The 27,328-nt window shown below is 40.1% G+C and overlaps 1 protein-coding gene across 4 annotated transcripts in view; it reads right to left on the bottom strand.

The window, feature by feature from the left end:
* Positions 1-27,328, bottom strand: part of LOC119655546 — a 111,904-nt gene that overhangs the window by 52,487 nt on the left and 32,089 nt on the right. Inside the window, exons 1-2 of one of the 4 annotated variants that reach the window (XM_038061464.1) lie at positions 15,336-15,544; positions 15,144-15,240 (exon numbers count right to left, since the gene is read on the bottom strand). The gene's annotated coding sequence lies outside the window, so the exon portion shown is untranslated. Of the gene's footprint in view, positions 1-15,143; positions 15,241-15,335; positions 15,545-22,150; positions 23,706-27,328 lie in introns of those variants that run through there. The other 3 variants (XM_038061461.1, XM_038061463.1, XM_038061465.1) reach the window with 3 other exon arrangements.

Genomic DNA, 27,328 nt, shown 5'->3' with positions numbered 1-27,328 from the left:
CTATGGTACAAGATAACCTCTAGTGAGGCTTCGTGGCTGAAGCCACTTCAGGTGAGCCCCCATGCAGACTCAAGTTTGATTGGCCAAAGGCCTTGTAGCATTCGCCTACTGCATCACGACCAGCAAGTCAGCGTGAATACAGCATTTCCCGGTGACAGAAAGTGGAGGTTCTCCTTAGCCGCTTGGACTTGATTCAGTGTATAGACCTGCTGCCCCATCTAGTTCCCCGCCACTTTTGAGCACCAGAACATTGAGATGGAAATTTTGCGTATGAGACATATCGCATCCTGGCGCGTCCTAGCTCACCTGAATTTCATGCAAAAATAACATCGAAACCGAACCTTCATGAGACGCATAATTTCTAGTGCTGAGACGTAAATCTCCGAGTTTGAAATGAAGACAAGTCAACAATCATCCGAGTGGCGCTTCGAAGACGAGCCGAAACCGAAAAAGCGGAAGCGACAAGAGAGCTAAAGATCAGGCCTTTTCACTGCTTGTTTGGTGCTTTCCTAGTCTTTGCTTTAACCCTAGCGCACGTGGGAACTACAGAATGGGCGTCAATAGAATAGAACATTCACCCTTATAACATCAAAAACTTATTTGTTCAGTTTAAGCACATATTGCAAGTTTAGTCAAAAATTAAACTCAGTTTGGAAAACAAAATAATGAAAAGAATGAAGTTAAGTTTTGTCAGTAACGATTAGTATTTAAGGGGAAGCGCTAAGCCTTATTTTTTATGAAAACAAAAAGAGACGTCTTCCTGAAATTCATATAAGCATATTATTGTAATCCAAAAGTATTTTAAAAAGTAATTTTTGGAATTTTCCTGACGGTTTTTCTTTGCTGCAGATTTATTTAATAAAACATCAAAAATAGACGGCATTCATCATTTTGGGTAAAAAAAGTAAAGACGGGATTTCAAGCAGTATGAAATTCTCCGTAGAATAACAGACTAGAATTTGTTGGTTTTTGACACCAAAACCGAAATTTCAGTGAAAAAGGGGAATAATAGCAGGACCCGCGAAATTTTCACTCCAAAGCCAATTTCCCCGCTTAATTTTTACCCCGGGTCCGAATTTTCTCTCATTCTAAGTCCAAATCTACTATCTATCCAAGGACGACTAACGTTTTCTTTTATATACTTGGGTGCTATGCCCCAAACGAGGAGTCTGTGGACCATTAAACGTGAGAGTACGTTGCTTTCCATTTGGTCCCGTCGAACATCAAGTAGATGTGAACTTAGGATCCCTCACATTCCCAACAAAAAACCAGCTTTAGTCTAGCTTAGGTTCAAACTATTGGCGATTTAAACTTGAATATATTTCGCACCCTTGTCATGTCTCTTCCTCGAAAGCTCGAGTGGACCACCCAGCTATCGGGTTTTTCCACTTCTGTTGCTCAGACTGCCTCCTTCCTCGTTTTGGATATCCAAAAAGATGACCTGATGATCACTGTGGGTCTAATGCTCTCTCACCCGCCAGACCATCCCTCTCACCAACGAGGTACTGAGGTAAGTCAGATCGACGATTGACCTTAACCCTCTGCCTCAGATGATGGACACGCATCCAACGTTGGCTAGTGTGATGTCAAGCTCCGCGAAAGTTTTAAGCAGGATTTGGCCCCTGGTGTTCGATTTCGACTTCCCTAGTCTAATTCCCACGCGTTGAAATCGCCGGAAATGATTTTGGGGCTATGGTCTCTAGCGCCCAGCACCAAGCCGTCTAGCATCTCCTCATATTTCGCTCATGTTGCACTAGGAAGAGCATACCCGCTGTAGATCCGGATGTCGTTGAGTTTTGCCCCGGGAATGCATATCGCCGCGTTTCCAGATGAGTCCTTTTTGCGCGTAGCACTAACGTAATTTCGGTAAGGTTCACATATCACCGCCATGTCCACATTCGACTCTCGAATGGTTTGCGAGAGCAAGTCTTGAGGTTGAGGTTGATTTGTTTCAACCTCTTTAGCCTTACGATTCAGCTTCATATTATATGCAACTTACGGGTCGTCCACTCCCTTTTCCCTTTGCACAACATGCGTCATGGATTTCCAGTGCAGTCTTTAATAAGGTAGACAGACCTCTTCTCCACACTTCCTGCACTTTCTCCACCGATCATGCTGACTGGTACATGCTGCTGAAAAATGATCGAAATCGAGGCATCAGAAGCATCTCTTGAGAGATACTTGGTCCCTAAGCGGCACCCGAGCCACCCTATTTTTACCTTGCCCGCGGTAAGGGGTTTAATCTCTGATTTAACCGGCAAGCTAATAATAGCGGTATGTGTACCTCCATACGCCTTCTGCATTCTTTTGATCGCAATTTCGTCTATTCTGCTAAAGTTGAATTGTTCTCTTAGCGCAGCACAGATATCCTCTCGTGATACTATCTTTTGCTTTCGAGCTTTCAAGTTTGCTTGCTCGCCTAGCACCTTTTCCACCTGAGCGTGAAACCTATCCGCTGTCTCCTCGCTGGATTTGTTTAGCTCCAGCATCAAATCCTCCTTCTGCGTATGCCCGATATGACTCACACGGTCTTGACTTTCCGAAGGAAAGCGCCGTAAGACATGTCTCCTTTCTTGGAAATGATGATTATTTCTGAACGAATCTTCTTTTTCTCCTTCTGCCACTTTTTGCCGCCCACCTTTGTTCATTCTTTGGGTTTAGGAGCTGTAGGCTCTTCCCCTTTTGTCAAAGTTGGAGTCGTAATCGAAGAACTACCCGAAATTTTCGCCGGCATGGCTTTCTTTTTGGTCGCATGTTGGGCACCAAGGGGTTCTCTTATTCCATCCCTACTCTGTTTGCCCGCGTTCTCGCCTAGCGTATGTCGAGGAGGCGTTACCTGTGTCTGTCGCGTGACTTTAACACATGACACTTGGGAGTTTTCTCCTCCACTGCTTTAATATAGGAGGAATATGCTCCGTATCAGAGCCCTAGTGTTTTGGTAGATATTCCGCCTCTCTTTGATGATGCTGTTGAGTGGAAGAAACGCTGTTGGAGTTTGCCGCCTTCCACACTCGTCTTTTATAGTATCAGTAATTATTTCAATCCGGGGACTATCCAACTTCCTTTCCGAGTTCCGTGTCTTATCCAGACTGCCGTCGGTGGTGACCTTGTAAGCTTTAAGCTCTTGCGAAAAGGATCCGGTGTAAATCTCATTTCTACTCCACTAAGATCTCTTGTAGCATTAGATGACAAAGTAGCCAAGTTTCCCATTACTGAGGTTTGCGGTTGCTAGATATCGACGGCCGGAAGCCCGCTTACCCACTCCCAAAAACCGCCGATACTGGATGTATCTACCGGAGAAGAACAGCGAATCGGGTCGAAGGGACTGCAAGCTTCCGAACAGCCACTAGGAAGGAAATGACAGCAATGGTGAGATAATCCCGAAAAAGGCCGCTGGACCCATGTACTGATTCCGTGTATTGAGAAATGGGTTGAGTGAACACATGGAAAATTGATTTACCACCTAACGCAGTTTCTTACAGGAGCGGTGGACACAGGAAGTACTTGCGCCTCTCGGATTGGATGAGTCTCCAGACTGTTCCTATCTATTTTGTCTGATGGGTTTTTTTTCTGTAGTTACTTTAATTAAGCATTCTCAATACAGCGCTCTGCAGAATAACTTCGACATGTAAATAAATCTTGAAAATTAATGCAACGTTAATGTTTCATATATATATACAAAAGGAATTACCGTAGACTCAACATTCCTCACATATGTATGTGAGAAAACCACAAATCTTTCATACTTAAAACACTGAGTTTTGTTTTTAGTTTTCGACTTGCTTTTACATTATTACACAATCCTTTTGGCTATAAAATATAGTAACTAACAGCTGCAGCTATCACCCCTTTGACCAATGTCTTGAATTTCATTTTTACAACTTTGTTCATCATCTTCCTGACACTATATTATGATTTATCTGGCTCCACTATTCTAAAGATAAACTTTAAGATATGTAAACAAACATTATAAGACGCCTCATTGGCACCAAACATTCAAATCTAGATATGCTTATGATTCCATATTACAAAATGTCTATATAATTACAGAGTATCAAAGAGTTAGGTCATAAAACACTCTAACAATTTCTAAAATTTTTAAACATATAATACCTCAGTTAACTAAGCAAAGACTACATCAAGGAAACAAATCAATCTATTTCAGAAGAGAATTCAGAATGCAGTTATGTCGATTAGAGGATCTTTGGTCATTTTAGTGATAGTTCGGCACCAACTTAAATCACCACCAGTAAATTTAGTAGCATCCATATTATGAGAGCATAAAATATAAATTTTAATTGCCCTCAATGTCATTCACCTGCTGAGTGACCAATTTGAACTTTTCCAATCCCAAATTTGGCTCCCATCGAAATGCAACCAGAATACCTACATCAGCGTAAGGCATACAAAGCCATCGTCTTAAATATGTGACAAGGGCACTTTATCTATTCACCCGGCGGCGTTGATATAAATTCCGAGTTGTGACATCTGTTCGACTTTAATCTAACCCCTATGAAATCTTGAGTCGCGGCCTCCTTCCTTTTGGTAGGATAGATGCGTGCTGTAACTTAGATAAACAGATATAAATAACCGAATGCAAATTGTCAGTTTTTGGGAAATGTATAATATTTTTTATCCAGAAAACCCCTTCAAATTCCAAGAATGCATGTTTCTGGGGGATTTCTGTGTAGGAGGATTTGTATTTATGTCATCATTCCGACATTATATTAGTAAAAAAAGTGAAAAGTTTCAAAGATAAATGACTGCTAAATCACTGTGAGGTGACAATAAACTATTTTTGCTTTAATTTTTCAGGACGTTAATCTGATGGATACTCGAAAAGCTGATGGAACATCTTTTTTTATTCCCGGAAATTAAAATCGAGCAAATACCGTCTATCTTATGTTTTTCGCAATCTTAAAGGCAATATTTCGTGATCTCCATATATGGTTTCTCTTTAATTGATGAACGGAAAAGAAGTTGAAGTGTCCATAATTCCCGATTTGCACTTGTAGCAATCTAGTAAAATGCCACCAGTTTTAAATCAATTGGATATCATGCTGGGATTCGAAGTAGTCTCTCCTTATGGAACTGGTTTTATATGTTCAATTTGCTAATGATGTATGATATCTGCCGGCGTCTTTTTGTGTTGCAAGTTAGAAAAAAATCTTCGGAGAAATAATTTTAATATCGTTAATGGTATTGCCTATGGGCGGCATGCGTAGAAGTCAAAATTTCCGCTCACTCAATTTCATAAGTCTGATCAACTCATTATCTAAAATATAACTAAAAAAAGAAGACGGCTCTTTCCATCTTCCACCTTTTTCGCTAGCTATTGAAAACAGCGAATTATCAATACTGTATATTCAAAATAATTAGAATCAATATATATATAGAATATTCCTCATTTCTGCAAGGTCTTCCATTACAGACCCGTGTATTCTCTCTGGCAATCTACTTTATCAAACAAACATTGCTGAACCAAGACCTCATCAGCTTTCTCACAATCATCAATGCCCTCATCGAGCCCATTATTCTGTACTTTATTAAATTTTCCGACCTTAATATAGACAGATTTCAGTTCTCATCGGAACTTTATCGCTAATATCTCCGGAACGTTAGTAGATTAAAATAGACAAACGCTTCGTGCATTCATATTTCTAGATGAACGCTATTGAGAAATGGGCCTGAAAGAAAGCGCAGCATCTAACCGCAAAGCCACTATAATCGTTGATCTGAAAACTGTTATCTTTTATATTGGATGGCCATAAAATCATGAATTCAATCGAATGTGCATACAGACCGAAGATTCAAGCAGGAAATATATTATTCGCTCTTCACTGGCAATCGTCAGCCACAAAGAATAACAGCAAAATTTCATTCATTCATTCAACAGTGCATAGGCGAATAGAGCAATTGGAAATTATTGAGAGAAAATCAATTTTCCTGATTTTTCACTTCATAGTAGTCGTCCATATGAAAAGTGGCAAGAATAGGAGTAAATAGCAGTTTCTTTTAGAAATTGGAATTGATGCCTCGAACAATTGGAATCGTGACTCCAAAGTTTCATTTTCCATCGATAATGAGGCAATTAGTCAACATGAAAAATAGATTATTTGAATTTAGGTGAGAATATGAAATCTGCATAACTGAGGGTTTTCCTATGTAGCACTCGATTTTTTAAACTTTTTTTTAGATTTTTTTTGGCAATGAGAGAAAATGTAATTTGTTAACTCTTTATATGCTGTTATCGGATTTAAAGTGAGCTCCTTTAGAAGAAGGTGGGTGGCTGGTGGGAAGCATATCTCCTCCTCTTTAGTAATCTGAATCCAAAAATTTTACCTTACGGAATAAAATGGCGGAGTTGTAAAGACAAATCTTCAGAAATCATTATTATTGTTATTCATCATCGTCATCAATGGCGCAACAACCGGTACCTGGTCTGGGCCTGTCTTAATAAGGAACTCCAGACATCCCGGTTTGCGCCGAGGTCCACCAATTCGATATTCCTAACAGCTGTCTGGCGTCTTGGCCTACGCCATCGTTCCATCTCGGGCAGGGTCTTCCTCGCCTTCTTTTTCTACCATTGATATTGCCCTTCTAGATTTTCCGGGCTGGATCATCCTCATCCATACAGATTAAGTGACCCGCCCATCGTAATCTATTGAGCCGGATTTTATCCACAACCGGACGATCATGGTTTCGCTCATAGATTTCTTCATTATGTAGGCTCCGGAATCGTCCATTCTCATCAAGCTGGCCAAAAATTCTTCGGAGGATTCATCTCTTGAACGCGGCCAAGAATTTGTAATTTTTTTTGCTAAGAACCCAAGTCTCCGAGGAATACATGAGAACTGGCAAGATCATTGTCTTATACAGAAAGAACTTTGTCCCTATGGTGAGACGTTTCGAACAAAACCATCTGTTATAAGCTGACATAGGCTCTATTGGCTTGCAACAACCGTGTGCGGATTTTATCGTTATAGTTGTTATTGGTTATGATTTGCGACTCTAGATAGGTGAAATTATCAACGGTCTCAAAGTTGTAGTCTTCTATCTTGATTCTTCCCGTTTGACCAGTGCGGTTTGATGTTGCTGGTTGGTTGGTTTTTGGTGCTGACGTTGTCACCATATATTTTGTCTTGCCTTCATTGATGTGTAGCTCAAGATCTCGCGCCGCCTGCTCAATGTGGAGGAAGGCAGTTTGTACGTCTCGGGTGGTTCTTCCCATGATGTCGATAATGTCAGCATAGGCCAGCAGTTGGGTGGAATTAAAGAGGATTGGACATCTCGCTTTTACCTCAGCATCACGGATCACTTTCTCGAGGGCCAGGTTAAAAAGGACGCATGATAGGGTGTCCCCTTGTCTTAGACCGTTGTTGATGTCGAATGGTCGTGATCCTGCTGCTTTTAACTGGCCTCGCACATTGGTCAGGGTCAGCCTAGTAAGTCTTCTCAATTTCGTCGGGATACTGAATTCTCTCATGGCCGTGTACAGTTTTACCTTGGTTATGCTATCATAGGCGGCTTTAAAGTCGATGAAAAGATGGTGCAACTGATGTCCATATTCCAACAGTTTTTCTATCACTTGCCGCAGAGGTAAAATCTGATCTATTGCAGATTTGCCTGGAGTGAAGTGTCTTTGGTATAGGCCAATGATGTTCTGGGCATATGGGGCTATCCGGCCTAGCAAGATAGCGGAGAATATCTTATAGATGGTACTTAGCAACCTGATACCTCTATAATTGCTGCACTGCGTGATATCTCCCTTTTTATGTATGGGACAGATAATGCGTCTCTCTCTGTTATTGTTATTGAAAATCCAAAACACACGTAAGAAATTATTAACGAAAATACATATTGGTGGTTTGGACTAACGGCTACTGATGTGCAAAATAATGTTTAATTTTAACCTGATCGGTTTCCTTGCCGTCGTGAAACGGGACAATGAAGTGGTTCTCCACTATTACAATCCCAATTCACTCGTGAACGCCATATGAGATCTAAAATGTACTCTTTCTGGGGGAAATTAAACTAAGTAAACCATCTAAAACGTAGATAGCGGTGCATCTTTCTCACCTCCCGACTTAGAAATTATAGGCGTCTAATTGTTTTCCTCAAAGTTCTATGGCTTTGACAAAGCACGACCAAGCTGGAACTTTAAAGTAAAGTCATTTCTCAATATCAGAGTTGAGGGTTAAATTAAAGATACCGAGAAAGAAGAAGAAAGAGGACGGAAACGGTGGTGCAGAACTATGAAAAGGCCTGACGCATACAAAAGAAATCTTGCCCTTGTCAATTTCATCCGCGAATATTACTTACAACATAGATGGTAGCAGAAACATTCAACAGACCAATTTATAGAAAATCGCCGATCCGTTATCTGGGTTGCGCTTCATATATAGCTGCCGATATATACGATGCTGAAGGTCTTCTGATGGCTGGGTCATTATTGAAGTGTAACACTGTCATTCTGATCGACAGCCAGGTATCCACGAAACTATTCAGTGGCGACATTCTCGAGGCAGGTGGAGCACTGAACAGTCTGCTTGCCACGACCAAAGTCACCCACTTTTAGATTCCTGGTCAAAGGAATAAGCGCGGACTGACGGTCTTATCAGGCGGAGCTCCGCTCTTGACCCTTGAATCTCCCGTTGGGGACTGTAATGGGTGGAATCTACTTAGGCTACTTAAGAGCCTATTAACTCTATTACAGGAACACTCGATCGCGAAAGCTTTTGGACCAGAAACGCGCAAATGCTTAACGGCCTTTGGCGATTTGCATGAGGCGTTGACCTATAGGGGACCGCATCGCTAGATTCAGCATATCCTACAATTCGCATTGCCGAAGTTGCAGAGGGAAGAGAGAAACCCACCGGGACTTCCTTTGCGATTGTTCAGCTTTATTTAGAACCAGGCTGCGGACACTAGCAAAACACACTTTGGAGATCTCAAAGAGATTTCTAATTTAGGTTGGCGGAGCTACAATCCATCGTAAATCCTACGGGCTAGCTCTGCTCTTCTTGCCCCTTCCCTGCAGACACGGTTTTAGCAGTTGGTGGTATCAAAACGGCACATCACAACGCCGGATCGGCCATTAAAACCTACCTACCTGTCCACCGATCCAAATATCGAACGGAAATCGGACCCGGGGTGGGGCATTTGCCTATCATCTAGAACAGGTATTTAACAGGTTTAAGTAAGTCGAGGTAACAAACTGGCAACTTTCACCTCCAGCATTTCAAAGAGTGGGAAGCAAGTTGGCTTTAAGGGGGTCATCCCGTGTGAAGGCCGTTTTTTTTGCCTTTCTTTGAAAAATTATTTTGAAGGACTGGATAAAGATAGAAACGTGATTTTTTCACCATATGTTTATTGATATCTCTAGTATATATGATAAATTTTTCAGCTTGATTTCGTAACTAATTTTCGGAATACGTGTCAATCTATGCACCCATCTCCAAAAAAGGTGTTTTTCTGCTGCCACGCTGGAGGGCGCTGTGTTCATCTGAGAAAAAAAAACTAAACGGCATTTCAATGTGGACAATATTCCACGGTCCGCAAACTAGGATAATTAGAAAATATTAAAAGGTAAATTTTTGGTGGGCTTTTAAACTTAATTTTTTGGATTTTGGTGTTTTTTTACGGCTTTTTTTATGAATAAAAAAAAAACTACCCATCCGATTGCAATTATCCTAGTTTGCGGACCGTAGAAATATGTACTAAAGAGGTTGTGAAAATTTCAAAGAATTTGGTTGGATAGATTTTGAGCTATGGTGGCAGCCGATTTTCAAGATGCAGTTTCGAGAAAAACGCATTTGAAAATTTAAATGTGATTATCAACAGTAAAATTTTAGGCCACCATTAATCTGCTATACCTGGTCCACAGAGAGCACCCTCCGTTTCTTCAAAAAAGTCTTGTAAGGTCGATTGTTGCTCTCTGGTGTCAATTGTGGCTCTTTTAGCGAGGTCAGTCGATCATCGTTCGGACCGCCAAATTCGCGCTTCATTATAGCGGTCGGCATAAACCTGACATATCTGACCAACTTGACATCCCATTGTCACTAGGATTTTGAGAATGCCATTGAATCCTTCATTGAAAATAATTACAGCCAGAAAAGTGGCTATTTCTACGACCTTGGCCCCAGAAAGAAGGTGTTTAGGAGCGAAAGTTCAGATCAATGCATTTAACGACTCATTGTTATTCTGGGTCTCTGCTCCTAAACATCTGTTCAACAGATCATCTCGTGACAAATCTTCGTAGATTGGTTTGATGACTGTTTGAACTTCTTCAGTCAAAGGTGCCTTCTCGTGGTGAAAACTATCCAGTTCTCCTTTAGCTTCCGCTTTGCGCCATTTGCACCAACTGTCCTCGCCTGCTGGACAATTTTGATGCTGAGGATTTTCGTCTGTAGAACATATATGGAAGAAAGTTTCCCAAATTTCTTGCTTCATTCCTTCTATTGAATTTGCGTGTCGACGAATCGCTAGCCCAGAAAATGTAGTGAGGTCCTTATCAGTAAATTTTCCAGCCCCTTTTCCACCAATGCCTTTGTGATTCTTCTTTGCATTTCTAAGCCGCATTCCCATTCTTTTCTCGACATGTCCTACGCATTCCTTTTTTACTACTACGTATATTTTATTATTTGCAGAAATTTGCAGAAATACCGGAGAAAACTCCAGCAAAATCCAATATACAATATACAAAACTTGCCGCAATTGGAACATCCATGTTCATGCTTGCGAAAAGTTTCTTTGCTGATGTTGATGGGAATTCCTTTTTCTTCTCTGATAACTATCGATTCCCATGAAAAACTCGTTTTTTAGTGCGAGCATGACGTTGAACATTAAAGCGATCTCCCTTCGTACGATCTATTTATCCACTGAACATACAAACAGCACAATAGTTACAACAACATATAACTGAGTATAACACCTTTCAGTGCTCACTCTAGACTGGATTATCCTTTTTATTCCAAACAGCAAATAAGCTTAGACAATTGATTGGTTTTCCATCTTTTTATAGTTATACCTGTGTTCAAATTTATAAGGCTCAGGTAAAAAACTAATAGATAAAAAAAGATTCGATCCTCTTTCTCATCGAGTAGTCTAGCCGCGGCTGCAAACTCCTTACCTGTTTAAGCCTGTAATTTCTGAAGGACTCGGAATATCGGAAAATCCCTTTGTCCACATATTCTCCACTATATATAGATACAACTCATGCAAAAAAAAATCGATTTCTCCAACCCGACACACGGGATGAACCCCTTAAAGTGACTGCATTGACCCGAAAAATTTCATCATCAGTGTAAAATTTCACTCTGGAAGGACTAGTCTGATTATTTTGATCTTAATATCTATTCGTTCCAGATAAAATTTTGTATAAGGGCATCCCGTGCATGTTAGAATCCATGTGTAATTGGTTTTTAGTTTTCTTTGTGAATTGTGATCGAACGATATAAATTACATATAAAGCAACGCATGCCGAACATCGAAACTGATTGATAAATTTATAATGGCGAACCAAGAAGTCAAACTCTTTTTTTTTTAATTTTTCCTACCAAAGGAAATACGATCGCAATCCCGTGTATCTCCGATATTTATATAAGATACTTTGGCCAAATGAGGGTCTCCCTTCCTCATCAGGCTAGGGAAGGTAGGAAGGAGGACTTCAAGGTATACGGCCATCAAACCACAAATCAAGATATGATTACTCTGGCAAAGATTGAGTGGTTAACAACATGCCCATGCATGATGACAACTGAGTACCAGCCCTAGCCATGGCTAAGGATCTAAACTCCACTAAAACATTTTTTTAAGTGCCAATCAGGAAAAGTTGCAGAACGGCTTGTTGTCCGAAATAATGTTGTTTGCATAAAACCAATTTTCAACTGGTGTTGTCAAAAGGCAAAAGGAGCACTGACGAAATTGAACTACCTTTCTCAAGTAAAAGAAAACCCATGGTCAATCATGAGAAATACCAAATAACAGAAAACAATAGTTACAATTAAATTTCGATCGTGATCCTGGATGAGGAGGTAACCTTGAGATCAGTGACGAAGACCCTGAATCCAGTCTAATTGAGACTGAGTCTTCTGTTAGCACTTCTGAGCCGGCGCCACTTCCTGAAGACAAAGTCGCACCCACGGGTAAGCAGTTGCTTAAGGGCAAACAATACAAATGTTGGCTATTAAAAAGTAAGCGACCACGCAGCACACGGCATCTTGATCTGAAGCATAGATTAGATGCAATATTTCTCAAATAAATTTGTACCATGGTCAATCAGCCTCGCCACTAATCAGTCGTTAGGTCAATTGCCACAAGACATTTATATGCCTCATTCCAGGACCCTCGGTTATTTGAGGGATAATTAAGGATTGAGGTGTTGTATACCAACAGAAGTACTAAATCCCATTTGGATATACGGGTTTCAAAAAATCGCCCCCATAATTGGTTAACGACACAACCACTGAAATGGCCAAATTAATCATAAAGGAGATTCTTTGGTTCTGTGCTCATTTCGACGAGGTCGAAGTTCCCTGTGGAACATTTGTAGAAATATTCATTATGGCAAGAGTGAGGGTTTGCGGAGGTTAGCAGGCTGCGATATGAACGCCCATCACCCCCCTATTAGATATAGGCAAGTTCTAATATCAATACGAGAAGATCCAGACTATTAGAATATCCAGCAGGGACAGACCCCCAACTTGGGTAATGGGCCTACTTTTTTCAATACGGTCCGGCGGGAAGTCGTTGACATCACAATAGCATCCCCTGCTATGGTGGCTTTTCTTAAGTCGGGCGATAACCGACAGCCGCTCCATTTCGGAATCAGCGGAGGACGGATTGAGTGACTTACAAACTAGTGCTGAGCGCTTAAATCCTATACCGAGATTGTAAAAATAAACCCAGGTAATCATAACGTTCGAAAAGAGCAGGCATGATGGAGAGTAGAATGACAAGGGCACTACTCAACAAACTCTGAAGTCTGATTCAATTGTGAGTTGAAAACGGCATAAACAGCCTATCAAATTCAGCCTTTACCTGCTGTGGCGGGAAGATGACAGTTCTTTCTCTACCGGAAAAATCACCTACACGGATTAGTCTAACTTCCGCGATTTCTAAGAGATTTATGCATTTCTAAGTGACCGTTTCACTGCAGGTAGCATGTTCTTATTAGGCATGATAAACCAAACACGTGAAAAGAATAGGCGAAACAAAAATTCCTCGACGCCTTCAGAAAGAATGGTTATAGAACGATTGCCACCAAGGGAGCCGAACATCTGGGTCAACACTTGATTGACCACCCCTATCAAGAGGTTTTTGCAGTTGAAAGATGTAACCCTACAACCAAGAGAAGCAGAAGCTAACCCTGTGGGAAATCAGATAGCTCTATAGAGAGAGGAGACGATTCAGATTTATTACATGATTAAACTAATATTAACATCTTTCCAAGTCTACATGCAAATGAACAAGACCATAAAATTTTCAAAAAAAATTCTCACGCCTCAGAAAGGTTAAGATTTATGTTACACTCCCAGGGGAAGCAGTTCTTGCAGCAAAAGAAGGCATACATCAATGAAACCTCATTAAACTTTGTACGAGTTCATCCATTATATTCTCAATAGTATGGCACCGTAGTAATATCATATAAGGCTAGGAGCATTGATCCGCCCGGTAAATTCGTACAACTGATGATTGATAGCTCCTCAAACCTGTGAAATTAGATAGATCACTTTTCAGATTTATTTCCTAATGGACAAATAGTTTCACTGGAAGCTATCAATATCTTCTAAGTTGTCTGCAAGTTTTGCGCTACAATGTCTTGAGACAAAAAAGAACGGACAAATAGTATTTCAGTACTTAAACCTTGTGGGAACCATATGCACGTTACTAATGATGAGAGAAACTAGTTCTCACATTTTCTCATCTTCACCATCAAAGATCTTTGGATTTTTTTTGTTGTAATCTACGTACTTTAGAATAGTGCAAAAGAAGGTTGTCTACAAAAAGAATTTCAGAGAAAGAAGCAATCCGTAAGTGGTTGTTTGTATGCAACTCTCACTCGAATGCATCAAGTGTAGAAAGGCCTTACTCTCAGACCGCTTAAAAAGAAGGTAACGTTATTTCACACAATGTTATAAAAAAGATGATAAGCAGTAATCAAAGTAAGAATTTTCCTTTGAACATATAAGGAAGCATGTTATAAGGTAATAGTCAAAGCAGTTCTAATCTAATAGAAGCAAAGCAACTCCCTTTATAAAGTGAACCTCTTGAATATGATTCACTATCTCTACTCGAAGTAGATAGAATTGAGTATTATAGTCATGTGCTTAGAGATACAATTCTACAGAAGGTAATATCTCTCTTAATTGCCATCTAAGGCGGAATGAGTAGAATTTCCCTACAAGACAGCTAGTTATCATCCTCAAATGGTAACGGGCTATGATTATAAGCAATAGCCATCTGCACGTACATGTCTTCACCTATTTCCTTATTTGCAAAGATATACTATTTACAATAAGATACCGATCGTAACCAGGGGAGGCATATCTTTTAGGAGAGATTTTTTTGTGATTCTTGCTACAAATTGAAAGAAGAATTATAGTGTCTGTTATACTATACAACACTCTGTCACTGCCCTATAGTGAAGCATTCATCTAGTAGTGTTTGCTTACTTGTAGCAAGTCGACAAATTATCGTCCTATTGCTCAGCCTAGTAGTGACTGCTTGGTTTTCCCGATTTTCAACGAATTAACAGTAAAAACAAAACGGATTTCATCAAAGTATCAGCACGATTCTAAATTGAACGCATACGCCCAGCTTTGTAAGTGGTACTGATTTGGCACTGACTCGACGATGCACTTTCTTGAGGCATAAGTCCCATTGCTTTGTTGTAATTTTGTAGAATATCCTCTGCAAATCGATGCAATTTGCCTTCATTCGTTTTACAGTTTATGTCCGAAATATCCTCCACAACCATTATTTTAAGCATACATAAATCCGAAAATAACGTACCAGCCCCTGATATTCAGAGCTGAGACAGCCGCAGTGCGAAAATAAATTCTTTAGTGCAGAACGGTTAAATGTGAATTGTGAGCACCCGAACATATAATGCTTTCAGTATATTTAACTTTTCTTCTTACCTACTCATGCATTACGTATCTGTTTTATCTTTTTTGGAGAAATAATGCAACTGCCCCCACATCTCAGGTGCATTGCCACATTCATTTATCATCACCACTACAAAATACAACATTTTAGCCACCCGTCCAAGTAATAAGATACTTTACTGCGTCCATAGTGTGAATATGTATAAATATTTAAAGCACACTCACCAGGCGATGCATTTACTCACTGCACAAGATGCACACGGAAATGACTAACAGAAACGGTTCTTGAAAATTATGGATTCTCTGCTTTTCCCGAAAGAAAATACCGGACGAAATAGTATGATATCTTAATTTCTAATAGCCTGAGTCAGTCTTGATTTCACAGCACATCTGCAAAATCTGAAACTGAAATATCTTTCCTCGTCAAATTCAATTCAGAGTTGTGTTTACGTTAGTCGGGATACTATGGAAACACAATTATCGATTCTTGTTCATTAGGTCTACATATGCTCGAGCTCGAAGGGAAATGGCCTACAATGGGGTATTCAGCTCTATTTTTGCCGTATGTCTAGGGTAACGTTTAAATTCGTCTACTCAAATGTGATGCGATCCACTATAAATAATGCTCAGGCACGATGGATGAGTGATTGTGTTTACTGGATTGAAATTGAATAATGAAATTAATTGGACTAAAAATGTGCCTTTGGAGAACTAGCAGCTGAGGAGAGAAGCAATTTGTTAATACTATGTTCCTAATTATACGGGCTAGTTGCCGACACCGGCAATTAGGAGGAGCGGGATAATACGAGGTTCCAAGTTTAGGTACTGTAATAGTAACAGAGAAGAAAGTGGCGACGTCAAGCCTGCGTCAGGAAAGTACATATATTAAACTAGTGTCCTAGATTCAGAAGCGGTTGATTTGTTAATTCACTCTCACAAATGATTTACTTTTCAGGTAATGGTCTCTCGCAAGGCATTGTCGCAGAGAAAAGAATGATGGCGGTAATAAAACAACTATTTTCAGAACGGGATGAGGTAATGACTTAGTAGCTGGCCGATAATCAAAACGGTTGGTCGAAGTCGACCAAGAGGGTAGAGCTATCCCAAAAACTTAAAAAAGATGGCGAAATTGACCATAAAAGTCCGCCCGCAAATGCAAAAGCTCAACTGAAGTGTCCCAGCTACACTCGCTTCTATGGCTCTGTACTACCAAAGCTAGCTCGGGAATGGACACTTGAGTCCCTCACATTTCATTAAGCCAATGCGTAACAATAACTAAACAAACGGAAGCAGAAATGCGAGAAGTAAAAAAAGGCGGCGCAAGTGGAGTCAGAAAACTCGAGATCCGAGTGCAGCGATCGTGACGGAAGTTCCAGGGAAAATCACTTCCTCAATCAATGTTTCCCTGCCCCAAATATTCAAGAAGCGCGGCCTTTCGCGGTTTTCGCCCTGCTGTGGCGTCCGAAGGCCATTAAAATGGAAAATGCTCCCATATTTCTAGTGCCTCATAGGATTAGACGATGGTCAAAAGAGCACCCTAGTTGATCAAAGACGATCAAGACGTGAGAGCTATCTAAAACTAGAAAAGATGGCGCATTTTCCGTGAAGGATCGCCCACAAATGCTGGATCTTCACTGAAGTGTTCCATTGACACGCGCCTGCATGGGTCACATGGGTTATGATTGGCCGCAATGGTAAACAGCGAGTCCCACTTTCAAGTAACCTTGTCTCGGTACCTCTGTTGAATTCGGCTTCCTTTCCAGGATAAAACAAACGCCATGACAGTCAAATTTTTAATAAAACGAGAAAAAAAAAAGAAATCAATCAGGGGGTTACTGATCTGCCATCGTTCAATAAATGATGGTGATTGAAGTGAAGGTAAGGTGGGGTGCAAAGGCTCTGAAACAACTTGGCGTCCAGAATAACCATAACACAACCGCCTGGATGCTGCTAGGCAGTAGAGCAGGAGAAAAAGCTGATAGCCAGCAAACTCTCCTTGGTATCGGTGTTCCCGAAGCAGATGTTAGGAAAATTTGAGAACAGATGGACTGAGTGCCGACCACGACCTGGCTATCCTGATTAACAACCTATGTAGTGATGACACCAAAATGGTAAGCTTAATCAATCAAATTCAATAGGGATAAAGGAGATTCTTTAGTGCTCTGGTTATTTTACCTACGACGAGAAGGAAGTTGCCATTATTGAGAATTCTCTGAGAGCAAAGGCATGGGGGTAATAATACAATGTAACGTTAACACCTACAATATATGTTACAGATCTTCAACGGTGGAAGTAAACCCACTTTTTTCCTATCCGGCCAACTGTACGGTAGATATTGGAAAGTGACGGTTATCGCGCAATATCTCACTGCCAGATCACCGCGCATTTATTTCGAAAAAGCCGTGGAAGCACCTGCAACCACTCCATTTTAAACCAAGAAATCAATACACGTAGGCAGACGCTTGCAGAGTGATGTGAAAGTGTTGAAATGCTCGCAACTCAGGGTCGACAGTTGTATACGGTCCCAATTATTCCCAAACCAGGAAAACCGTCCTACAGGGATGCAAGAAATTTCCGGTCGAAAAATTCAACTTTCGTCCTGAAAGGGCTAGTTGATCGATTCATACAGAATGTTGACATTCCCAAATGAGCACTTCACTTCAGACAGAAAGGCAAATTGACAGAGACAACCTTCCACGAGGTTATCACAAAAATTGGGAAAGCAACATCCTGATATGTGACGTAACAAGACAACAATGACTCAATCCGAACGGAAGTTTATTGAGACAGGATGTCGTTAAAGCTGCTCCCCGGAAAGAGTTCTTTCCCTTATGATGCCCCCCCCCTAAATTAATTTCAGGCGATAGGGAACGCAAATAACGATATGGACTTGGTATTATTGGCGCGTGGAAACACGACGGTTTTCAGATTTGTCTTTGAGAAAACAGAATGTCTTCTATCGTAATTATCAAAAGAGGTGTTTGGAATCAGAGACCTAATGATTTTCACGAGCGTATTAGTCATGAAAAGCGTTTTCAGAAAAGCTCATTTTGAGAAAATATCTAGCTGAACTGTGAAAGTACTGAAAGCTCAGAGCGGCATACCGAAGCATATTTCTCCAGCTTCTAGTGGAATATAAAATTTTTTGTCTTCCTTCACAGGCGGCCAAAAGAATAGCAGCTAAATCTGACCATGTAATGAAATAGTTTATAGCGTAATCAGAAGGAATGCTGAATGCTGTGTATAATATAAACCCCATACTTCCCATACAAACTTTCCAGTTATAAGATTCAGAAGTTTTACCAACGACATATGTCATCTCACCAACGAATCCACATGCCACGGTATCTACCCTCTTAAAAGAACTACCTCGAGGGATATTTGAATCAGGTAGTGACACCAGCAACAACAAGGGAGGAATTTGACGACGAATGCCGATTAAGGCCTTTATGGTGATAGCTTACAATGGGCTGAACAAATTTCTAGCATTGTTTAGGGCAGATTCAATTGATAGGAGATCTCCTGGATCATAAAAGATACTGTTAGTGAGTATGTCTATTTGACACTGTGCTCAAAATATAAGAGCATGTAATCTATAACAAATTACTCCTCGTATTTGAGAGTCTGAAAAATTTACCACACAGTCAAATGATTTTTATCAAAGATTTTTGTAATGGGCCGCTCAGGTGACAGCGATCGCTTTCTTTGCTTACCTGTTGGCATTCTTACAAATTTTCCAATTGGCGAGCATTTTATCCTTGAGAAAATTGTGGGAGAGGCGTTTCTTTTCACGGACCTTCATTTCAACATCATTCCAAAGCCAAGTACGTTGATGTACCGCTTACCTGGCTTGGTGACCCCGAGGGTTGCAGAGGCCGCTTTGTGGAAATGAAAGACATTTGGTTTCACGATTCTTCCACATTCGAAATGGTTGGTAATCGCGTAAGTGAGATTATTTCTTTTTTCTTTTCACGAAATCGCCACCATTTAATGCGCGCCGGCCAATCCGTTCCTCACACTGTTTTATCGATGGCTTAATTCACAGGACCGCAATGAACGGCCGATATTGAGGTGTGATGGTCTCATAGGGAACGGCTTTGCAATCAGTGACGGTGGAAAAATGACGGTCTCTTATGAGAATATAGTCGATTTCCGTTTTAATGTTCCCAATATAAAATGTAGGAAGATGAGACAATCGTTTAATGAACCATGTATTCATAAGTACAAGGTCATGGGTGTCCGCAAAATCGATTACATGCTCGCCACCCTCATTGCGCGCTCCGAACCCCTTTCCCCCATGACACCTGTTACCGTCTGTCTTTTCACTCATATGACCATTAAGGTCACCGGCAATAATGGTATAGTCGTCAGCAGATACGTTACAAGTCTTTTCATCGAGAAGTTGCGAGAAGGCATCTTTCTCGGCATCAGGTCGACGTATCTGTGGTGCGTATTCGGTGAATATTGCCATCAACTGATAGAATGATGAGCTTTGTCAGCCGATCATCAAATCGTTCGACTTCTTTAATGGCATCAGGGAAACCCCCTGAGATGGCAATGCCAACACCGTATTGAGTGTGTGGGCTACCAAAATAGAGAAGTTTCTAGGCATTTTTATCGCGTTCGCGTTCTATGTCGCAGCTTTTTACACCAGGCCATGGGGTTTCTTGCAGAGCGGAGATATCAACGCACCTTATCGTAACTGGAAGGACCAGTTGGGGTGCCAACATTTAGCGTGCGGACACGTATTTGTTTTGCTCGGACTGACTTACTTACGTGCTGACGCGACGCATGGACGAGCCACTTCTCGACAGGAGCAGGGACCGTTCTGCCGCGTCGACTGAGGTGGACACCCTAGCGTTTTTCCGAGGCTTGTTACTCGATCCGATCATGTTTTGTCTAACGACACTGGATGCATTTTCTTGGTCGACCTATCGCGGGACCTGCCACCAAGAGAGATCAGGTAGGATTTAGCATAGTGGAAAAACTCCAACTATACTTTATTTATCTTTTTCCCTGATCTCTGTTTTATTGAGGATAGTACAAAGTACGTTGCCTCAAACCTTCCTTCTTTACCTGGGCTTGGCACCATCATACTATGTTAACACCATGGCGTGTGTATTTATTGATAGCTACTTAGTGGAAGTGGGGTATTGGAATGGAGCCGATGACGGATCGGAAGAGTCTAGGCAAAGTTCTGTGCTACACCTACTGTTGTGGAATATCATCTAAAATAATATTTGTGGCATTTTAACTTGAGGCCAGAATAGTACATTTAGAACATCTATAGGGAAAACAACAACCACATCTAGATAGGAAATGTAAAGGAGTAAGGATTAGATTCATTTCAAAGAGGCTGAACGTTCCTGTGATCTCCTTGAAAAATCAAGTTGTTAAAACATGAAGACCAGACGAGCTTCCAGGATGTTTATAGGCGCGGAGAAGCGGTGACTCTCATAGAAGAAAAAGTAAAAGGACAGAATACGAAAGGAATGACATTTTACTCTGCTCAAGGCAAAATTAGTAACCTATTTATAATCGACAAGTACAGTGTGTACCAGGCCCGTAAGGAAGTTGTCGTTGCCCTTAGAATCCAATTTAATGGCGTAAAAGGAGCAAAACAAGGGTGGCAAAGAAAGAAAAATTCAAACAGAGGCCAGAAAAAAATCAAGTGGCTACAACAACATACGTGGCGCTGATGCACAATTTAACCAAGATGCCACGACTGAAAGAGGAAAAGTCCACGACGGACAGGATCTTAATTTAATACTAGCCTTTAGCTTGTAATGGAATTGACGTATGGACTGTGACGTTCCCGTTTCCCCGACTAAAAGGAATGGAGAGCATTGCTAGATGTTTCATCAAGCTTATAGCAATTGAAATAGAACTTGTGGCAATTTGGTCAAGAGACTACACTCAACTGCTTAATCACCGATAAACGAGGCATAGACTGACTTTTTTGCTGAAGGCTAAGAAACAACTGACTCATGCATACGATAAGGAAGGCGCTCGAGAGGAACATTTACAATAGACTTTCTCCAATCAATTAGAGATGTTCTATCGGAACGACAAATTCCCAATTCTGTATCACGACACCACGCAGAAACAAGTACAACACATCTAGGGAATCATATAAATCCCTAGAGCCCTACAAAAATACATAAAAATACTGTGACTGATGTGTCATTTCTCACGGATATTAAGACACTCGACTACCCTTAGCAACTTGATTGTGTCTCAGAGCCAATAGCAGCCATACATCCGGAGTTCAGAGGAAATATCCATTTAATTTTTAAAGTGAAGTCACACATTCATCAGGACAGAAAAAAAACTTCAGTCAGTGAGAAATCGAATATAAAAAAGGGATTCATGGAGTATAACGTAATGGCACCTATAAATACCTTCCATCTGTGTCGAATCGTTAGGCACATATATATAACTCATACCTACTTATGAAAAGAAGGAAGTTGTAAAGTGCGTCGATTATGAAGTCACGCATATTTTCTCGATTAAGTGTAACATAGGAGATGCTTAGAAACTACATCCTGAGGAATTAAGAACAGGTAAATCCCCATGAGGGAAAACTGTAACTAATGGAATTGTAACGACATTCAAAATGTTGCGGATTGATGTTGTAACGCACGTCCGGGAGAGGGATATAAATACTACAAACATATATAGTAGACATATCCTCGAATTTATAATTAAAAATAAAAGTAGGTCACAAGGATCCATCCATTGCGATGGAAAGGAAAATCATTCATGTAGAATTCGACAGGTGACATTATAGACAAAGAGAAAGATGGTTTCTTAAAATATTAGAATAGGAAAAGAGATTCTTTTTGGTTTAAAAAAATGCCACCCATGGTGTTCTATCATTTGACGCACTACTAATTGAACACTCTACATCCTAGAGGACAAATTTTAAAGTGTCCTATATACTCGGACATCTAACCAATTCCTTCCTAACCCGTTCTATTATCGGTGGGATTGCCATCATAAATCACCTGATAAAATGCCGCCAGTGCCAGTCGACTTACCTTCATTTTTTCTTGGATTCCAGTCATTTCTTGCATTCCCATAATCTTCAGGCAGGCTCAAATGTTGCTGGTTATTTTGTTGTTATTATTGCTGATGCTGTTTTTGTTGTTCGTTTACTTGACTGGCTACATACAACATCTAGTCATATTCAGTTTGATGCCGGTTTCGTCGTCTTCGTTTGCTTTTCTGGTCACTTAACAGTTCATCGAGTGCTATTTTAGTCTTCTCCTCCTCGAGACTGACCCTTCTTCATGTCTCTGTGATCCTCTTTTCGTACTCAAGTATCGAGTGCATGTACGTTGTACCTTTCATGTATTTTGTGGTGGGCAAATATTCGCCTTGACACCTTCTCCGTCTTTATACTGAAAGATATCTGTTGTCTTTGGTAAAGGACGTAATCATAAGTGGTCTAGTGTTCGCTGTTACGGAGCACTTGTTCTTCCAAAGAATCCACCATAATCAGTGCCCTGTCTTTTCGTTCGTTCGACTAAAAACACAAGTCTTAAGATGTTGGAACAACACACTCAAATAGCCGGCCAATATACTGCAGTGCTGGCCTAAGGAATTTTCGAAAAGCTATAGATGAATCTATAGGGAGTAGTATACATAGTGTGCAGATACTAGCTCCGCCAAATAACAAATATCGCTCCAATACCCAACCGGCCAGAAAGACATCCAAACTGGTTTCCTTTCTCGTGAATATGTACGAATCTATAGTTTCTTATAACCACGAAGAAGAAATCCACCAAGAAGTTGTGTTACTTTTAAAAGATTTCGGTTACTCTACTCGTGCAGCATCCATACATAAGTCTCCAGTTGTTGGCGTTGTGGTTGTCGCTGTCGCGCTCTGTGTTCCTGTCTACAACATAGTTGTTACTTTTTGAACTCTTTGGATTCTTCGATTCAACAAAATGTCTCAAGGCGAAAATACAACTTTAGTGAAATTTTAAAGGCATTCTTCACATATTTCCGTATTTCTTTTATTTCTCCACCAGAAAGTTTTATTCCTTTCGTACCGGTTAGTGCGGGACTTAGCCTTTTGTTGAATGGATTGTGCGGCTGACCCTGCACAAAGCTCGCTATGTTTGGCTCCGTCAATGAATGTGGGCTCCAAAGAAATCAGCTGAAATAGGCTTCACTGCATTTTTAATTGATTTTTTTTGACACAAATCAATGGATAACTCGGATGCATCCAGACTTTAATCTAGAATAGAAAACCAAGATCGAAACACAAAGCACAAAATTTCACCTGATTTACTTCGAAAATCTGTTCGATATTACGCGGGCACATATTTAAGTTCACCACCCGGCTCTGTTACGATAGAGATCTTTTGATTTTTTTTAGCTTAATTCACTAAGGCTTTTCAATTTTTTCACATTCACATACATTCACCTACGAATTTTTTAATTTGGTACAGCGGTATGATTGTGGAAAAGTGAATCAATTGAGAAAGAGCACTCACAGCTAAATTGATTGATGATCGACTTTTTTTCGCTACGAATCAATTCGATTTGATGACGGATGAGATGGAATTCCTGCTATTTTATTGACGCCTGCGAGAAAAAAAGTTATGAAAAGAACAATTAATTTTCAGTTAATACTTTACAACGGTTAGAATTTAATAAGATCTCGAAAATTTATCTTCAATTCAAAAGCTAAACAAAAAATGAATCTTGCAAAAAATTAAATCCTCCAAACAATAAACGCATTAAACTTAGAATCTGTTCTTCACTCAGATATTTTTCCTCGCATTCAGATTTGGATCTGAAGCTATGAAAAATTGAAAGAGTAGCCAGAGCTTCTGCTTTGAAAAACAACTGAAGGGATAGATGACTTTCTTTTAGTTTTCTGTACGGCGTGAATCCTTGAAGGGAGCGCAGCATGTCAGCCGGGCTTCTGTATTTCTCCCAACCCTCTTCGTGGTCGGGAAGCTTTTCAAAGAATTCGCTCAAAAATTAAAAGACACAGTCACAACAGTCATTCTAATAAGTAACCTATTTACTGTCACTTCAAACTGTGATTTTCCTGCGAGCTTGCTGGTTTTGGGTAAGTACAACATTATGCAAAATACATGGGGAATGATATATGTCCCCTATTTATTTCTTTGAAAATCATAATCATAAGGCATCTACACAATCCTTTTCTTCTTATTGCTATTTACTCCTCACATCATTCGATAATATTGTGCTTCAATTTCAATATCATAACAAGTAATACTGTGTGAGTGATAATCCTACAGCAATGGGCAAACACAAGGTACACCGGTACTTCTTCGAACACCCGGGGTGCAAGATGACATTTCAACGGATCATCCTGCGTTCTTGCCCCGTGCTTTACCGTAGAAATTGATTGATCCAATCTTGGGTTGCATGCTGTATACAACATCTTTAAAATGATAATGTTTTAGATTTTCCAAACTGTTAATGAATAAAAGGTCTACGAAATTCCAAGTCCGCCTCCACTAGCGGCTGGACCAATTGAAGTGCACCTTAATCAGACTTTTTATTTGGTCCATGGACCCCTCTTTTGACTCAGCATCGAAGTTTTTGAAAGGACAGCTAACGCATTTTAGCCTTCCGGCGTTTTCAACAAAGATTTTCAACGACAAACTCACCCGGTAAATTTTCGATAGGATTGCCACATTCAGCGTCGCACTTAATTAATTAATTAATATAAAATAATTAATGTTGATAATATAAAATTCTTATTCTCCTAATTCAGCTTGTGAGTTTTTGCGGGATTCATTTTACCTTTTCTGAATCCTTCGATTGTCGAATTCCTTCTTCATAATGTTGACGTTAGCGCCGGTTGCGGTTCTGGTGGTATTATGAATCTCTTCTAAAAAAATGTAAAGGGAACATCTCCCTTTCCTTTACTATCATTTATAACAAGATTTTGTCCGCAGGTGTTTTTCTGGATATGTGGAAGGCGGGAAGTTTGTATCATCCTCTTACACAAAAAGAGGTGATATTACCCTGGCCGAAAATTACCGCTTTATACCAACCTTTCCTCCTTCTTCGAAATTTTTGAAAGGTACGTAAAAGACTACCTTTCGTCTCACTTCGGCCACCTCATTGTGAAGGAGTAGTATGGACTGTTATCAATTTGTTGAATTTCACCAACTTCTTTGCAAAATCTCTGAATACAAGAAACGTTTGCATATACAATTTGTACTGACTTTCCCAAAGCTTTCGATACTATTGACCACTCCTTGCTATTCACAAATCTCCGATTGTAGGGAGTTCCAACGATTATTCTCTCCTGATTGCGATCTTACTTATATGGTAGAGAAAATTGTGTCTTCTTCAGGAGTTGCATATCGTCTCTATTTTTCTATGATCAACCTGTTACAGTTATTGCCTCTTACAAGGATCTGGGTGTGGCTTTTGGCAGCAAACTCCGATTTAATTTTCATTGTGTCGATATGATTAGTCGCAATTCCAGGATGTCCGGCTTTTCCTTCGTTCCGTCTACCAATTCATGGATATCCATCCCTCAGTCATCCTTTCTAATTTCTTTGCTTGAATATGCCGTAGGGTGGTCCCCTTACCATAATTGTGATTGCCTTGTACTTGAATGTGTGCAAAGGAGATTTACTTGATTATTCCTAACCTTTAAGAAGAACTTTCCTTACTCGGCTTATCCTGATCGTCTGTTTTTCGTTAATCTGACATCTCTACAATCTCGAATATCCTTGACTGGCGTATGTGTCCTTTTCAACGGCTTGACATCTCTGTGGCGTCCGAAATTCAATACCATGGTACACCATACAATATTTGCAACCTTAATGTATAATCAATGCGTGTTCACGGTATTTTTAGCAAAATAAATCTCAACATCGTCTCCTTCGCTAGTAGTAGTTTTTTATTCGGTATATATCGATATTTCGGGAACAACTTGTTTCCTTCTTTAATGCTAGGTGTATATGTCGAATAAAAAATTACTAGAAGCCACGGAGACCGTGTTGAGTTTTAATTCCTGAAACCTTATGTTTTTGAGGTTCCATTTGCGGGCCTCTTGTTACGTGATTATAACCGTTTGCAGCTTTCTCTTTTGGCTTCATCGCTAGCCACTCAGTCATAGAGGTACGATCAATAAAGAGTATTATTTAGAAGCTATGCACCGTTCCCGTGAATCGATAAGAAAAAAATGGCCGTAATGTAGAAAACCATTCATGAATTTTACATCACGATAATTTTTTGGCCAAAAACAACATCACAGTTCAAGGCTGTACCAACAAGTGCTAATCAGAAGTTTTTCCAAGATTGGAAAAAGCTCTAGTACAAATGAGAGAGAAACGAGAAGAATTACCTTGAAGGAACCGGCGCTAATATTGATTTATTTACCATAAATATTATATTTTTTGATAAAAATAAAATGTCGTCTCACTAGTTTCTATCACACTTCGTAGATATTATCTAGAATGCTTTCCTTTTAATATTTAAATTTTGAAAAATTCTCGAAACTCGAAAAATCGATCGTCAAAAATTCTGTGTTATTCAGATGCAATCTGAGATCGTGTTGCATGAGGCGATCATTCCATTTTTGGACAAGTTGCTCGAGATATGCTTTGCTATTAGACGCAAGGAAAGCATCATCTGCATAAAGCAGTGTATAGAGCAGAGCGTTGGTTGTTGAATGTCCCGTGTGACAGTGTCGATAACAAACCGCGTAACGCGTATTGCGTCAGCAGTATCGCAGTTCGTGACAAACCTGGCTTAATTCACGGTTATTTAAACGTGTTGCTGAATACGGTTGTCAAAAATGCGTTCAAAAATCTTGGTGATATGGGACAGCAACCGAAATGAACGGTAATTTGAACATTGTGTTGAACTAGCTTTTTTTTCCATATGGAACTATGGTGTGCCACCTTCCTCAATAACCAGTTTGAAAAGTTCATTGAGCCAGAGTGTTTGGTCCCAGTTTTTCGCTTTCAAGAGCTCTGTGGACCTGACGATATGTCCTGTTGCTTTCCCGATAGTTAATGCAAAGTTCGTAACACTACTCTTGAAATTCACTCACCAAAACATCTGAAAGTTTTTTTGAATACTCGGGTTATATCATACCCCCTCCACCTCGTATTTTTCAAATGAAAAGACACGAATCTGCTTGAATTTAGACTTGTCTCCTTGAAGTCATTGTTTGATGTGAACTTTGATTCCTGAAGCATGTCCCA

Source organism: Hermetia illucens, chromosome 4, assembly GCF_905115235.1.
Source record: "Hermetia illucens chromosome 4, iHerIll2.2.curated.20191125, whole genome shotgun sequence".
Lineage (NCBI taxonomy): Eukaryota > Metazoa > Arthropoda > Insecta > Diptera > Stratiomyidae > Hermetia > Hermetia illucens.
The sequence above is the reverse complement of the archived record's forward strand: the minus strand, read 5'-3'. Positions and strand labels throughout refer to the sequence as shown.